This window comes from Camelus dromedarius, chromosome X (assembly GCF_036321535.1).
Source record: "Camelus dromedarius isolate mCamDro1 chromosome X, mCamDro1.pat, whole genome shotgun sequence".
NCBI lineage: Eukaryota > Metazoa > Chordata > Mammalia > Artiodactyla > Camelidae > Camelus > Camelus dromedarius.
Window position 1 is genome coordinate 101,014,708 of NC_087472.1, and position 12,413 is coordinate 101,027,120.

Consider the following 12,413-nt stretch of genomic DNA (forward strand, 5'->3'; position numbering starts at 1 on the left):
GGTTATCTTTGACTGGGCACTGGTTAGTGCCCTGAACATTTATTTGTGGGAATTCCCTGATGATCTAAGATGACGGCAACTTCTTCTAGTGAGGATTTTTCTTTATTTTGCCTGAGGCTTAAGGGAACTAGGAGTCTAGTATTTGATGGCACTAAAATATATTCATGACTTGAGTTTTTTGTGGACAGCCCAGTGATGTGAATTTGGGCTGCAATTCCCTGCATGGGTCAACCTGCAGATGAAAGTTCTTTATCAAATTTTCTATCTGCCCCCTCCTTGTTCTTTCTGAGTCAGGGCAAGCATTACTGCAGGCTCCTAGAGGTAAGAGCAGTGGCAGACTTACTTCTGGTTCACTCTTGTTTCAGTTTATTGCGGCTAGGGTCTCCTATTGAACTCCTCACCTTTGGCTCTCAAAATGAAATCCTTATTTTGCAACTTCGTTTTGTAATTTGCAGAACGCTTTTAGGGCAAAAGCAGCAAAAAGTACCCTGCTTACCTTTCGGGCTCCTTGATTTCTCTAAAATTTTCACCTGATTCTTACAATTTTGTCAACTTTTTTGATGCTTTTATGAAGTTTTAAAAGCAATATTTTATCTAGAAATCATAGCTGTTTTTGTAAGAATTGTTCCAGGTAATATGATCTACCACAGCAGAAACTAGAAGCGCTCTTTTTTGTTTGTTTGTTTTCCAGATTTACTCAGGGGAGGTCAAAAACTATCTTCTAAATGTAGAAACAAATTTTACAAAACTTTTAAAAAGTAAGATATAACATACACACACCAAAGTGCACAAATCTTTGGCTTGTTGTTTTATTTTGTTTTTTCCTTAATGGAGGCACTGGGGATTGAACCCAGGACCTCGTGCACACCAGGCATGTGCTGTACCACTGAGCTATACCCCCTACCCCAAGTGCACAAATCTTAAGTGTACAGCTTGATTAATTTTACCTATGTCTACACCCGTGTTACATACACAACCCAGATCAATATATAAGACGTTTCCAACACTTAGAAGAAGTCCCTCTCATGTCCTCAGTCAGTATCCCACAACCCAAGGGTAACTACTATTCTGACTGCTGGAACTATAGATTAGTTTTGCCAAAAAGAAAAAAAATTAAAAAGAAAAAACCTAAATATTTCTAAAAATTTAGTTACCTAAGTACAGTGGAGTTTTCTCAGGCTTTGATTGGTGGCCAAAGCCTCCTACTTGCAATCCCAAGCTTATCCTGTTTCTTGTCTAGCTTCCCTTCTTCACATATCTAAGTTTAGATGAACACCAATGACCCAGTTATTAATTTATTGATTCTTGGCTCCAAACCTAACCTTTTTCCCACTTTGTAGTACTGGAGCCGGTCTCTGCAAACCCTATTTTCTGCTTTGACAGCTGGCTCCATGATAGGCTCTGCCAATAGGGGGCGCCAGAGGACTTTCTTGCTTCTTGTTTGCTTATTTGTTTCTTCTTCCCACTGCTGCTATGGGCTTGATTGGCTGGATGTGCAACTGGTCCCTACAGCGTTCTCTGTGCAGTGGGCTGTTCTTACAGATCTGCCCAGCCGCTTCCAGTGGGTTTCTTCCTCACTCTGTCAATGGATAATGTGTTCCTGCAGCAGTCGCGCCATCTCCTAGAGGTCTGAATCTCATCTCTTCGGGAATGACAGTGGCGGGGGTGGGGGGAGGGGGGAGGTCTCCTCAAATTTTCTAAGTTCCTTCTTTGTTTTATTTCCCCTCAGCCCTGGAAGTGGGCAGCCTCTTTCCGCAGTAGTTTTTTTCTGTTACACTTTAGAGTTCTCTAGATTCCAGTAGTTAACCACCCTTTGTCTAGTTGACAATCCTTTGTATTCAATTTTCCCTGTTCAAATCGTTGGTGTGGTTCCTGTTTCCTGATGGGACCCTGGTTCTGATTGATCCTTCCCTCCTTTCTCTATATCCCTCCCTCATAAATCTCCCTCCAATTCGTGACTTTCAAATTTATACCCTATCTATACCTTTCTGTAAGATTCCAGTTTAGCATAATCAGTTGTAAACTGGCTCTGATTTTCTTTCACCACCTACTGCTTCTGCTTTGATATTGTGATTTAATTTATATATATATATATATGTATATATATACATATATATATATATAAAATATATATATTTGGTCTTCGATCCCATTCCTGGCACAGAGCTCCTACAACCTTTGGAATCTCCTGTGATAAGAACTTATGGTTCTTTTGTTATGCTCTTGAGGAGACTTAGGTAACAAGGATGAGGGCTAGTTCCAGGGGAACTAACCCTGTGATTAGAAGGCTGGAATGTTCAGTACCCCTGCCCACTAAGCTCTGAAGAGGGAAGAGGGGCTGGAGGTTCAATCAATGACCAATGGTCAATGATTTAATCAATCATGACTATGTCATAAAGCCTCCATAAAAACCAAAAAGGATGGGGTTTGGAGAGCTTCTGGGTTGGTGAACACGTGGAGATTTGGGGAGAGTGGCGTGCCCGGAGGGTGCATAAAAGCTGTGTGCCCTTTCCTCAGACCTTGCCCTGTACATCTCTTCCATCTGCTTTTCCTGAGTTACATTCTTTTATAATAAACTGTAAAAGTAAAATGTTTCTCTGAGTTTGTGAGCTGCTAGCAAATTAATTGAACCTGAGGAGGAGATCTGGGAACCTCCTGTCTATACCCAGTCAATCAGAAGTACAGGTAGCAGCTTGCACTTACAGTTGGCATCTTGAGTTGGAGGGGGTTGTCGGAACCTCCAATTTGTAGTCAGTCAGTCAGAAGCACAGGTGATAATCTGGACTTGAGACTTGTAGGAGTGAATCCTGAACCTGTGGAATCGATGAATCAGTTTGTCAGAATTGAGTTGAATCGTAGGATGCACAGCTGGTGTCAGAGCATTGTTTGTTGGTGTTGGGGGAGCCTCCCTACTCACACTGAAATTGGCAACCAGAACCCCAACTATGTGCAGTCTGTATTTCTGTCAAATATACAGTACCATCCTCCTGGTTCACAAGTCAGAAACCTAAGTCATCTAGAATACTGAAGCCAAAAAAAGAGGGAAGTATCAGTTATAGCATCCTATCTTTTAATTCTACCTCCTCTACAACAATCTTGTAATTGTTTCTCCCTTCCCCTTCCCACTGTAATTGTCTTAAGTCGGATACTCATTACAGGTCTCCTGTATATATAGGCTCTACATATACTTCAGATACATTACTTTATACCTGGAGAAATGCATTATTCTCCTCAAAAACCTAATCACATCATTCTCCTCAAAAACCTATAGTGACTCCCCATTTTCTAGTGAATAACATCCAAACTCCTTTGCCTGACATTCAAGGCCCTCCACGGAACGGAATCGCCTGCTTTTCACATTCACTTTACTCTATACTCTTTGCTTCAGCCAAACTGAACTACTTGCTGTTTCCTATGCATCTCTCAGATTTCCTCACCTTTGTGTTTTTGCCTGAAAAAGCCCTTTGGAGCTTCCTTATGACGTTTACCCTAATGCATCCTCCTGTCTAGAAGGAATCCCTCTCTTCCTTCGCTTAACTCTCTAAACACTTGACCTGTACACCTGTTCCAGTATCTACAGTCATATGCCAGTATTCAGTGGGGGCAGGGGCAGTTATACCTGGCTGGCTGGGAGACGAGACATGGAACTGGCCTCTCCCTAGCTGTGGACAACAGTTTGGGGGAGCTAGAAAGACAGTGAGGGTGGACATAGGAAGGGGCTTGGGGTCTAAGAGCAAATTACCTCTGAGTCACAGACAGAAACAGGGGATAGGAGACCCAGGATGAAGTACCCAGCATCCTCAATAAGCCACAGTTCGAAAGTGTAGATATGTGGCATCAGAGAGCATCTTCAAGAAGAACAAGGCACCATCTAGTAGCTACAGTTTGGGGGCAGTTCCCTAGTTCTTGCAAGGACCCCAGGCCAAAGAAAAGATATTATACTGTGAAAGTTACTAGAACCAAAAATGAGGAGGAGAGACCAAGATAGAATTTGATGATAAGGTATGGAGCCCTCAGTAGGTGCCTGAGATGTTAAGCAAGTTTCTAGAACAGGAACAAAGTCAGAATCTTGGATATAAGAATTAAGGTGCCAGGTCAGAACCAAATGGTGAGGAAAGGCAGCTGGGTACTTATGTCCAGCCTTACAGGTGGCTGGAGTCTGTTAAATATTTCCTGCCTTGGGTCATATTCATCCTGGAATCTGGATCAGTGTTATTTTATACGTGCGGGCAATACCTGACACATGACTTTCTCCCTTGTAATTATTTCTGCTGTATATATGTCACCTCCTCCACTGGTCTGCATGTTCCTGAGGCAAGGGCTTTCTCTGGTTCACCTTATTATATTTCTCATTGTACCTAATTCATTGTACCTAATGTAGTGAAAGTGGCAGGTAAATATTTGTTGAGTGAATAAAGGAACAGACCTGGCTATCTGAAGTGAAGAAATAGGGACTGGAGTGTGGTTTTTGGGGATGGAGAAGGAGCTGTGGATTCAAAATGCATAGACTTGCACAGGCAATGAGATGAGATGAGATGCCAGGACCAGTGAAGTGTGAGAGAGATGCTAGGCTGGAGCAGGGTAAGCTGGGCTGAGGGGATGGAAACCCTATTCTGGCAATGAGGGGAGAGAAGGAGAGTTGTGGGAGGTCCCCTGGGTAGCTATTTGTACGAAGGAGGTTATACATGTAGAGGTTATATATATGCAAAGAGAGAGATAGAGACAGACAGGCCAGAGAGTGGCTGAAAGTAGAAACTTACTAAAAACGTAAATTAGGAGATAATTATATACACATCACAGTGGTTATTTACCCTACAGAAAGATTTGTTATACGGTTGCTATTAAAAATAAAAATAGCTATAAAAGACAAGATCTAGTAAGACATTTGGAATTTGATCCCATTCTACTGGCAAAAAAATTTCTGTGTATGGTTTTTCAGAAATACATCCACAGGTTCAAGTAAGTAAATGCTGTATTATTTTCCCATTTTCTTTAATTATGAAATATTTTATATGATATAAATTTTTACTGGACCTTAGGAACACAGATTTGGATTAATTTTAATCCTTGGTTCAGGACTATCCTCATCATTAGCCCGTTTATGACACTTTCTAACTACTACGTCTGTCTGTCTATCTATCCAGCTATCTAATTAAATTTACAATTAAGTAAGTACTAGTGGACCTACCATCTAATATGAAAACTAGGACTTATACAAAAATAAGCATTCAATTATGTGGTCTTCAGTCATTTCATTACTCTGTTTCTTCTGAGCTGAGATAACCATTGGAATCCTGTGTCAGTCATTCTCTTGCTTTCCTTGATCTCATCTATATTCAGACCTAAAAGTCCATTTAAAATTTTAGTTGTTTTTAACTTATTTTAATTTTTTTTCTAATTTTTGGGATTTTTGGTGGGGTGATTAAATTTATTTATTCGTTTTAACAGAGGTACTGGGGATTGAACCCAGGACCTTGTGCATGCTAAGCAGGCACTCTACCACTGAGCTATACCCTCCTCCCAACTTACTTTAATTTTTATTGAAGTATAGTTGATGTACAATGTTGTGTTAGTTTCTGGTGTACAACATAGTGATTCAGTTATAAGTATATATTCTTTTTCCATATTCTTTTTCATTATAGATTATTACAAGATATTGAATGTAGTTCCCTGTGCTATACAGTAGGACCTTGCTGCTTATTTTATTTTTTATTTTTTTAAATTGAAGTATAGTTGATTTACAATGTTGTGTTAGTTTCTGGTGTACAATATAGTGTCAGTCATACATACATACATATTCTTTTTCATTATAGGTTACTACAAATATTAAATATGGTTCTCTGGACCTTGTTGTTTATCTATTTTATATATGGTAATGTGTATTTGCTAATCACCCATGCCTAATTTATCCCTCCCCCATTTTCCCCTTTGGTAACCATCAGTTTGTTTTCTATGTCTGTGAGTCTGTTTCTGTTGTGTAAATAAATTCACTTGTATCATTTTTTTAGGTTCCACATATAAGTGATATCATATGATATTTGTCTTAACTGACTTAATTCATTTAGTATGATAATCTCTAGATTCATACATGTTGCTGCAAATGGCATTATATCATTCTTTATTATGGCTGAGTAATATTCCATTGCATATATATAACACAATTCTTTATCCATTCTTCTGTCAGTAAACATTTAGGTTGCTTCCATGTCTTGGCTATTGTAAATAGTGCTGCTATGAACATTGGGGTGCATGCATCTTTTTGAATTAGAGTTTTCATCTTTTCTGGATATATGCCTAGGAGTGGGACTGCTGGATCACATGGTAGCTCTATTTGTAGTTTTTTAAGGAACCTCCATTCTGTTTTCCATAGTGGCTGTACCAACGGTGTAGGAGGGTTCCCTTTTCTCCACACCCTCTCCAGCATTTATTATTTGTAGACTTTTTGATGATGGCCATTCTGACTGGTGTGAGGTGATACCTCATGGTAGTTTTGATTTGCATTTTTCTAATAATTAGCGATGTTGAGTATCTCTTCATGTACCTGTTGGCCATCTGTATGTCTTCTCTGGAGAAATGTCTGTTTAGGTCTTCTGCCCATTTTTGGATTGGGTTGTTTGTATTTTGATATTGAGCTGTGTAAGCTATTCATATATTTTGGAATTAATCCCTTGTCAGTCGCAACATTTTGAAATATTTTCTCCCATTCTGTAAGTTGTCTTTTTGTTTTGTTTATGACTTCCTTTGCTGTACAAAAGCTTTTAAGTTTAATTAGGTCCCATTTGTTTATTTTTGCTTTTGTTTCTATTACTCTATGAGATGGATCCAAAAAAATACTGCTGCTATTTATGTCAATGGGGAAAACTGACTGACTATATGAATCATTTCTAAGTGTTGTGTTGTTTTAAGAACAACTTTCAGCTTTGCTAGTCTCCATTCTTTGTTTTTCAGTTCATTGATAGTTGTATTTATTTTTTATTTTCTTCCACTTTCCTTGGATTTAGTCTTTCTTTTTTTAACTTCTTAAGTTGGACAGTTAACTAACTAATTTTAAGCCTTTCCTCTTTTTTACTCTAGGCATGTAGGGCTATAAAATTTGTTATAAAGCATAACAATAAAATTAATATCTTGGAAACAACCACCTTTTGTTTTCTGATTCTGAACACTTCCCTTTCACATTTTCCTTATTAATAGCATATTTTGACACTTCTCTTTTTATTACCCATTCCTTACCTCTTTAAGACTGTTATTTCTTCATGGGCAGGTATTCTTATGTCTGGGGGTTTCTTACCTGCTGTTGTTGCTGTTAAAATACTGTGACTTTGTTTTATCTGGATCTCATTATTGGTTAATTTGAGTCAACAAGTGTATATTTTCGGGGAGGAGTCATAGGCTCCAAAAAATTAGAAAAGCTCATTTTTAATCCTCAAGGAACTAATCACTTTATTCAGAAAGCCAAGACATAAAAAAGTAGATAAAACATAACAAAACCAAAAAAGGTACCATATAGAATTCTGCCTGATTATATAACATAGAAATTGGCAAAATAGCCAAAACCTTCTATCAGTACTTCTTGTTTAGCTCATGGAATACAGAATAAACTCTTTAGCTGTGTTTCTAAACTGCATAGATTGTTAGATTTACTTTTAATGCCATTTCATTTTACTTCTATTTAAAGATCGAATATCCAATTTTAAGACCAGAAGTAGTTCTGAGATCAAGTAATTTATAGCAGTAGTTCTTAGCCTTGGCTGCCCATCAGAATCCTGGAGAGTTTTGAAAAACTATCAATGGCTATTCCAGAGTAATAAGAATTACTTAGAGTGCTTGTTAAACATACAGATTCCAAGAACCTGCTCTGAAGAGTCAAATGTAGTAGATCTAGAGCAAGGCCCTGGACTCTGAATGATTCCTGAGTGCACCAGGTGATTCTTATGATCAAGCCAGGTCTGGGAAATGCTGATTTAGACCAATGCTCCTCAAATTTTAATATGCACTCAAATCACCTGGGCATCTTATTAATGTGAAGATTCTGATTCAGAGTATTTGGTGTGGGGCATGAGATTCTGTCTTTTCAACAAGCTCTCACATGCTGAAGCTGCTGGTCCACACTTTGAATAGTAAAGATTTAGAACAACTCTGTTCAATAGAATTTTATTTAAGATGGAAATGTTCTGCACTGTCAATATGACAGCCACTAACCACATGTGGTTATATGGCACTTGAAATGAGGCTAGTGTGACTGAGGGACTGAATTTGTAATTTCATCTCATTTTTATTAATTCAATTCAGAATAGCTACATGTGGCTAGTAACTACCATACTGAACGCCAGATTTAGAACAAACATCCTTCAGGATAACTTGCTGTAAGAACTCTAGAATCATTTCAAGTTAGTAAGTTATACTGGTGTGTCAGACCTTTGCTTTAGAAATCAGCATTCTCCTATAGTAAAAACTATGGGTGTATATTATTCCTGGAAGTCATGTTGTCTTTATAGTATGCTTTCTAGGAAATTTTCATTTATCTCATCCTCTGCAATTTGGCTACTAAAGTTTGTTTCTCATTTACAAAGTTTTCCAAAGTCATCAACATTTAATAAAGGGAGTTAGGATAACTTATTATTGAAATATTTGTTGTTGAAAAATCTCCCCCTAAAATAATCCTGAATGTCCAATTCAGAAATAGTAAAACATATTTGGGACTGTTGGCAACTCTATTTACCAAGGATTTAAAATACTTAAGGCTGTTCACACGAAAAAACATTTGCAGTCATTTCCTTAGAGAGACAGCCAGAAAGCTGGCCCATCGTGCACTGCCAAAACGTTTTATGAAAATTTTGAGCTTGACTGTTATTTGTGGAAACTTGCTAGCAAATGAGTGGATGACAAGGACCTGATTGTTCATGATGCTAAACCTTTAACGTGTTGTTTCGTGCTTTGGAAGTTCGTGGACTTAGGCTTGTTATTTTTTTTTCCCCTTTTCCTAGCCGACACTATTTAATAAAAAAGGTTTGCATGCTGTGGGTTTACACAAAGCATCCCACAAAACCACAACTTTCCATCTTCTTTTCTCAGGCACCTGGGTTGAGGTTCCCAGCACTAGAGGGGAGAAGAAAGGCCATTGAGAGTACTGTGCTATTCGAGGTGTTCTGGACCCTGGGCTTTAGACCATGTGGCTGACTGACTCCCTCCCTCTAGGTGCCTAGAGGCAAGGTTTGGAAGGACAACTTGCTGGGAATGTGTGAAGGAGAGTTTGGTGGAAATTTCCAAAAGCCAGGAGCTAAAGAACTTCTTTAAGAAAAGGAGGAAAATGCTCTCAGTGAATTTTATGTAAATTTCTAATTTCACTGTGTCCTATATGCAAAGTTTACAGGATTATCATGAAGGGTTATTTTTATTTATTTACATAAACACATAAAAGTCCATTTACTCAACAAGTGAATACCTATTGGTGCCTATAATTGATATGTAACTTCAATGATAGCCTTTACCATTAAGATCACTTGTTTATTTGTCTGCAGATTGTATGTATCTAGCACAGAACCTGTGTGTAGTAGGCTCAGTAGATACTTCCTTCCTGAATGAGGAATGAATATGCCCAGGTTATCATGCAGATGGATTACAATGCCAGATGCTGGCTTTAGACCAGCTCCAGAGGGGCTTATGGCTGGCTGGTGGGGTTGTTTTCCACTCACTTTTAGAGCTTGTTGTTTTCTATGTCTGTGAATCTGTTTCTGTTTTGTAAATAAGTTCATTTGTGTAATTTTTTAGATTCCACATATAAGTGATATCATACGGTATTTTTCTTTCTCTTTCTGGATTACTTAGAATGATGATCTCCAGGTCCATCCATGTTGCAGCAAATGGCATTTTATATATATATATATATATATATTTAATGTCTGAGTAGTATTCCATTGTGTGTGTGTATATATATATCACATCTTCTTTATCCAGTCATCTGTCGATGGACATTTAGGTTGTTTCCATGTCTTGGCTATTGTAAATAGTGCTGCTATGAACATTGGGGTGCATGTATCTTTTCGAATTAGAGTTCCCTCCAGATATATGCCCAGGGGCGGGATTGCTGGATCATATGGTAAGTCTATTTTTAGTTTTTTAAGGAACTTCCATACTGTTTTCTGTAGTGGCTGCACCAAACTACTTTCCCACCAACAGTGTAGGAGGGTTCCTTTTTCTCCACACTCTCTCCAGCATTTACCATTTGTGGACTTTTGGATGATGGCCATTCTGAATGATGTGAGGTGATACCTCATTGTAGTTTTGATTTGCATTTCTCTGATAAAAAAAAAACTAGTAAACGTTTTAATTAAATGTTCAAAGGACATTATGTCAGTTGGTCAACTGCAATTCCATTCATTTAGTTATACAGTATTATATGGGGACATCTAAAAATGGTTGATATGATGAAAGGCGTTACAGGAGATCCTAGTTCTTCTTTTTTGTATGTATTTATTTTTATTGAAGTATAGTCAGTTTACAATGCTGTGTCAATTTCTGGTGTACAGCATAACCTAGTTCTTTTGAAGACCCTCTCCCTCTCCCTCTGCCTCTTACTCTCTCACTCTCTTTCTGGATTGGGTATAAACTCCAGAGTGTTCAGTTTGTTTTATTCATCTTGGTATCCCCACCTCTAGCAGAGCCATATATGACAAGCATTCAATAATGTTGATGTTTGGTGTTTGAATGAAAGACTAGTCAATGTAATAATGGCCAAGTGTAGTGCATAATGTTCATTGAGGTTATGCCAGTTTTCACAGCATATAAAATACTTGGCCAAAGTCAGCTTAGATCTCATACATTTTGTTGGTAAAAGGTGAATTTATGTTTTTTAAAAAGTGTGGGGATCCATTAAGGGAAGACCCTGTAGTTTTCTGATAGATCTGAGTAGCACTTTCTCATCTAAGATTTTATTATCCCCATTTTTAAAATGAAAAAAGTTGAGGCATGGAAAGATTCTAAAGAAATCCAGTTAGTGGATGATAGACTAGGAATTCAGGACAAGAGCTCTGACCTCCTGATGTGGCTCTGTCCTTTGAAAAGACATAGCCTTCCTGTTAGACTGGCATCTCTTTCTTCATATCACACACTTCTCTTATATTTTTCCACGGAAGCTGCTATTTCGAAGTTAGGAAAAGAGATTTATTTTAATCAACAATAACAGTACTAAAAACGATTTATATCTTGCTGATATGTGCTCTTGGTTTAATGGGGGAAAAGGGACAATTTGTTAGAAACAAGGATCTGAAGATGTTTGTAAGCTCAGTTACTATTTTAATTAATTTATTAGTAATCTAATACCTACCATATGGACTTTTTCATTGAGATGAAAATACGCATGGTAAATTTACCAAGAATATCTTGGATCTCTGGTCTCTGCCAGGCTTAGTTAAGCTTCTGTTTTAGAAAGAAAGGAGTGCATGAAGTGGGAAAACTAGAGGAGGTCTTTACTGATTATCCAAAAACTTGAACTTTACATACACAAATAATAGTTTCAATATAAGTATGCATGCTAATGGAAAACTAGATTAAACCTGCTTATGTAGGAAAGAAGATCATCTTTTCTTTCTGATGGACTAATATTAAATTCTAAAGAAAGTTACAAAAGGAAGTAATCAAACACACTGAGATACAGGAGTATTTTTCATTGGATTTGGATGACGGATCTGGCTAGGGATGATGGATCTTCTTTAAAGGTTGTCACAGTTTTGGGGCTGAGTCAGGAGAACTATAGGAGCAAACCCACAGAAGCAAATCTGAGACTTGAAAAATAATCATGAAAATTTGGATTTTACTCAGTTCAAATTGTCTCCTCATTTTCATGTTTTCTAGTCAAAATTAATTGAATGTCATAATAATAGATATAAATTCACCCATTCATCTATTCACTCATTCAACAAATATTTACCAAATCCCTACTGTGTGCAAGACAATTCCATATAACATAAAAGAAACTGATGTTCCAACCTATGCTAACATCATTAAAAAGCAGTCTTGACTTTATTTTGGCAAAGGAGGGAAAAGCACGGTATAAGCAAATAAAAGAATTTTCATTGAATGTTTATATATATAATTTATAATGAAATCTAAGATTGATGACAAGGGTGGAAAGGATAGTTAGGAAAGGTTCAAGTATATGTTCAGAAGCTGCTTCTGCCACTTATTTGCTGTGTAGTATTCAGTTTCCTCATATGTAAAATGGGAGGCGAGAATTCTACTGTTGAACCACCAATGCCCCTTCCTCATCTGTAAAATGGGAATAAGGGCACCTACCTCATAAGAACTTTGTGAAAGAACATTATGAATATTGAAAATTATTTATCTAAAGATGGTAGCATGACTCTTAGCACATGGTAGGTGCTCAATGGATAGTAGCTGTAATAATTATCAATAAT

At 37.6% G+C, this 12,413-nt stretch overlaps 1 non-coding gene across 1 annotated transcript; it reads right to left on the minus strand.

The window, feature by feature from the left end:
- Positions 1-829: 829 nt before the first annotated feature.
- TRNAT-GGU (transfer RNA threonine (anticodon GGU)) lies at positions 830-901 on the minus strand. Its single transcript has one exon. It is a non-coding gene; the product is annotated as a tRNA-Thr (tRNA).
- Between the last annotated feature and the right edge of the window lie 11,512 nt (positions 902-12,413).